This window comes from Lycium ferocissimum, chromosome 11 (assembly GCF_029784015.1).
Source record: "Lycium ferocissimum isolate CSIRO_LF1 chromosome 11, AGI_CSIRO_Lferr_CH_V1, whole genome shotgun sequence".
Classification (NCBI taxonomy): Eukaryota; Viridiplantae; Streptophyta; class Magnoliopsida; order Solanales; family Solanaceae; genus Lycium; species Lycium ferocissimum.
The window spans coordinates 55,009,322-55,015,028 of record NC_081352.1 but is presented as its reverse complement, the minus strand read 5'-3'; positions in this window follow the sequence as shown (position 1 = coordinate 55,015,028).

The window sequence follows — 5,707 nt, the reverse complement described above, 5'->3', positions numbered from 1 at the left end:
TTATATGTTCATATGATGTTATATGATCTGACAAATGCATTATTTATACCTTGGCATTTCATTTTCTGAGGTCTCGGATAAAGTACTCACCTTTTGTACTTCGGGCTTTGACTATAGCCCCGTTTGTTATAATTCTGGATCTCTGACTCCGACTATGACTCTGCTAGCTGTACCTTTTATCCCCGGCTCTGATTGTGGTTCTGACGGTTACATTTCTGTACTCTTGTTCCTGACTATGATTATATTGGTTTCATTTCCGCTTTACATACTCGGTACACTTTCCGTACTGACCCCTTTCCTCGGGGTCGCGTTTCATGCCACGCAGTACAGACACACGTTTGGGTGAGCCGCCGCCTTAGGATTCCTATTCGCCTATTTTGGAGAGCTCCCTTGTCCGGAGCCCAGACTTTGGTACAGTCTTTTGTTACATTTGTGTATATTTGATCAGGGTACGGCGGGGCCCTGTCCCGTCACATGATTCTGTTGTTATTGTTAGAGGCCTGTAGACATAAACGTGGGTTGTGGGTAGCACCGTTCGCTTATGTTTGCGTTCGTATATTCTCGTCCGTATATATGATATATGTATGTATACGTGTACGCGGTGTCGTACCTTCTGTATGTATACATTCCTATTTTGCTTGTCATGATCTGAGTATTAATGATAGATGGGTATGAGTGCCCAGATCGGGCACTAGTCACGGCCTACGGGGCTGGGTCGTGACAGTAATGCCTCACATACCTTTGTCGTTAACTACTTTATAGCTTGCTCGTCCTCCCTTAACGACTTCTTTGCTTCAACTCGGATGCCTTTGGAATCTTGATTAGGACTGTCAATTTCTACTTCTTGCTTATCCAACCTCGTATACGTCATGTCCTTCGCGAGTCTACATACTTATATACTAAGGGGAAATTTTCGAGGTGTAACAAAGATGGATTGCTGGGAATGTTCTTAAATCATGTGTGAATGGTTGCGGATTAGTAATCGAATATACGAGCATTGGTATTGAATTGATCGTATGTAGTTTATTTGAATATAAATGAAATGTGGCCGAATTGTGTAGAAAGGAATTATTAATGTTAGAATGCATTTTGAATCACTTATGGATATTGTTAGTATGGTTGTTGGTTTGGTTGTTGTTGATTTGGCCGAGTTGAATCCTCAGGGATGTTGAAATTATAGGGGAAATGCTGCCGAAATTTTTGTAGACAAGTGTTAATTTGGAATTGGATTCTCAAGTGTTACGGCTAATGGTTAATACCTAATGACATTATTGTAGATCGTGAGAAGTCGAGACGTAAGTTCGGATTAGCTTAGAAGGCGGCTAAGGTATGTAAAGCTCAACCTTTCTTTCTTGGCATGTCTTAGTTGAAAGTAAGTTATGACACGAATCTCGAGGTAATTCTATTCCGGTGATCCGAGCATGTTTATGATTCTTATTGGCTTCTTGATATCTGTATTCTTAATGTGGTCAAATCATGGTCCTTGTGTCATTTGTATAATTAAATTTCAAAAGTTGCATAAAGGTTTTGTTTTCAAAAGAGTTTTGTTCTTAAACGATTCGAACTACGAACGTCCGTAACTTTCACGTAAAAGGCTCGTGTCGCTTCTATATGGACTAAAGTGAATAATGTTTGTAACTTTCCGAGGTGGCTCGAATTGATTTGACATATGACTATGATCCCTACGGTTCTAGTATATGCTTAAGATGTTTGATATGTTTCCGAGTAACGTCCGAAAGATTTTTGATGTAACTATTGTCCCGATTTTCAAATGGCGATTCGTTTTGATTACTTCATTGAGTCTTTGATAATGTTTTATGTGCATATGGTTTCTCACTACTCTGCTCGTGCGAAGCTCAATATGTCCTTCACTGAGTCCCGGGCCAGGACATGCATTCGTGCACATTTCACTGCATTATTTTTACTTACCGCGTCCCTCATTAGAGGGCCGGGGCACGTTATATGTATACTTTATATATGCATATTATGATTTTACGCACCGAGTCCCTCCATAGAGGGCCGGGACACGCTATATGTTTTACAATGATTTTATGACATTGACATGCATGACTTATATTTTCAAAAGCAAGTCATATGATTTTCTATACTCTCTACTTCAGTATGATCCCGCTTATTGTATTTCATGCTTTGCATGCTCAGTACATATTCCGTACTGACCGCCTTTCTTTGGAGGCTGTGTTTCATGCCGCGCAGGTACACCCAGGTGAGCTGAAGATATTAGCAAAAGATGTTCCAGCGGGATTGGCGAGCTCCATTTTCTCCGCAATGCTGCCGAGCCAGAGTATTATGTTATGGTTTCACATTCTCGTGTTAGAGACTTTGCGTACGTTGTCGTGGGTATAAGATGTCATATGTAAGCGGCTATGTAAGCCGATGTATTATTACACATTGTATTATAAGTTTTATATGTTACAGATTTTATTCGATTCGAGAAAGGTAAAAAGCATATTGTTGTTCGAAAAACTTCCATTATGCATTTGTGTCATGATTTGAGGGCCAGCATGGTTATGAGTATTACGAGAGTCAGCGGGTTCGCTCGGCCCTAAATAAGAGTCGGGTGCCCATCACACCCTATCGGATTAAGGGTGTGACAGAGATTGTAAATACGTTATGAATAACATTTAGAACATGAAATGAGTATTATATGTGAAGAAACATGATGGTGAACTATGATCATGATTTTGGAGAATTAAAGGGAAATTGTGAAATGCGAATAATGTAAATGAATGAGAATTGTTGTTTATGATATTGTGATTGTTGTTATGAATGTTTGGGAGTTGATATGGAATACGGAGGAAGTCATATAAACAAAGGAAATGCTGCCCAATTTTCTCTAGCTTCAGTAAGCATGTTCTTATGATTGTTTAGCTAATGTAGATACAAATTCTCTTGAAGGTAGAACGTGTGCATTAAAGGAGAACGAGCAAGCGATAGAATAATTAAACGACAAAGGTATGTAAGGCTAGTCCTTTCTTTCCAAGGCATGAATCTTATGACATGGATTTCCTTCTTCTTCATGAATCTCCTATCTCCAAGAAAACTAAGAGCCTATGTGCATGGAAAGCCATATGAGATAAGAGATATATTACGAATATGATAACGATGATGATAAGGTTAAGTCTAAAGATTCTAGAGTTCATAATATGATATGCCTACAAAGCTAATGGTGTTAACTATGATCTATTGATGTTTTCCTATGTGCACTCACCTTAAAATGTTAATCCCTCCAAGATGAGATATAACGAGTATGATCACTCCATAACGTAATCGGGGGTTCACGACCTTATGTCACCCCGACATAGCTATAGTTGCCTTCAAGTTCTAATGTACGTTTCGATGATGAATGTATAATGATGCTATGTTATGATAAAGTCATGGTATGCCTATAGGATGAATAATAATGATAAGTTTATAATATGTACGACGATATGATTCCACCGCGCCTAGATGGCCGGGCATGTCATCGCTAAGGCGGGCTGCATATGATTACACCGTGCCTAGATGCCGGGCATGTCACCGCTAAAGCGGGCTGCTATATTTACACCGAGCCTAGAGGGTCGGGCATGACACCACTAGTGGGCTGCATATGATGGTTACCCGAACGCGGGTTAACGATACGATGATGTATGAATGATATGATGATACATGTATGATAAGATGATATACACGCTATGGTAACTCATATGATATGCTACGTATGATATATGTATAAAATGTATTCATTCAAAGAGTACGCCGGTTATGTATTCATCTTATGCCTTATGATTTCTCTATTATGTTCATTTCATTCATGCCTTACATACTCAGTACAATGTTCGTACTGACGTCTGTTTTCTTTGGACGCTGTGTTCATGCCCACAGGTAGACAGGGAGGTGATTCAGGCCCATAGGAGCTATTAGCTGTTTGAGAGCACTCTATTTTCCCGGAGGTGCCATTGATTATTCTTTTGGTACATATATGTATATATTCATGTTTTGGGCACGACGAGGTCCTGTCCCGTCTACAGTAGAGGCTCGTAGATACGTATGTGTGGGCAATATGGTCTCACCCGTTCTTATGTATATGTATGTATATATGTTATTTTGATAGCCGAAGGGCTCAGGTATATACAGTGAATATGTTTCAAATGTTATTAGTTTTCCATGATTACGAGTATATATTATGAATGGGAGCAAATGAGTAACAGAATGAGCGGTGTTCGGGGGAAATATAAAAGGGGGTTTACCCCCTTGTTTTTAGACCAAACACCTCTCAAAACTTCCCAAATATTCTGGAGAGTTCCCCCAACTTCCATTTATCAAATTTTATCGCAAATTAGGTGAAATCTCTGAATTTAGGTCCGGATAGCGTATAGTTGTTATTATGTGATTATAACATCATATTGCAGCGAAACTTGGCTTGGATTCGAGGTGAATATTGATGAGATTGTTGTTCTAGTGGAGGTGAGGTATGAATCTTCCCTTATAAATAATGATTTAAGTTTGTTTACGGAAGAAAAGTTATTAAATGATCGTATAATGAATTTATGGGTTGAGAAATCTGAAAAACATCGTGTGGGATGTTTTATGGAATATATTAGTATTGATAATATTGTTGTTGATGTTGGTATTGTTGTTGTTGGTTACTGAATTGTGATTTCGGGCTAGGCATATAAACAGGGGAGATGCAGCCCAAATTTCAGCAGATTCTAAACGGATTTAAATTAAAGGCTTAAGAAAAGTGTATGATGGCGAGCCTAACAATAGTATGAATGATTTTATATGTAGATTACGAGATAATGAGCGATTGTAAATAGATTGCAAGGCAAGAGATAGGTTGGAAAGTTGGAAAGTAAGCTTCCAGGTATGTTAAGGCTAAACCCCCTTTCTTTCTTAAGGCATGATCCCTTTGTTGTGACCCTATCTATGATATCCTCAATAACTCTGTTTTTAAAATACCAAAGCTTACAGTTCCCGATGTTCCTGTGATATCATTGAGCTTGTTTCATGGCTATTGATGTTATTCATTGATGTTTATCTCACCTTACTAGTTTGTTCCTTCAAGGTGAGATGCGTTCATGATGATGGTTCCCTAATAATAATCCAACAAGTTTAGGAACAGGTTCTTAAGGAATGCTTTGTAGGACATGAATAGTGAGCTAGTAGAAGATCTCTATTGAGGTGTTTAATGCTAGAAGCGAGGTTTATAGTGTATCTCAAGATTTTTTTGAGGTTTAGTTAATAGAGGAGAAGTCCTAATAGTTCTGACATATGCTCACAGTCTTATGTGATCGTGTAGGCACTAGCGGATAAGTGATGACCTTGAGAAGCTCTTAGAAGCTAATAGGTAAAGAATGAGTACTAAAAGTATATAATGGGTACCTATAGGGGATATTTGTTTCGGGCTGCACGTTCCACTGCACATGCATTCATAATTACCAATGGTCTACGACCAGTCTGGCAGATGTTACCACCAGCGGGGGGTAGATATGTGTTTACCCCTGGTCTACGACCAGTTGGGCAGCTATGTATTTAACACCATGCTACGGCTGGTTGGGCAGTTATTACCACCGAGCTATGGCCGGTCGGGTAGTTACCACTGATCAGTCGGGCAATTGCGCTCTACCGTCGGGTGATAATCGGACGGGCAATTACCACCGTGCTACGGCCGGTCGAGCAGTTACCACGATCGCCACAGCGATTCACA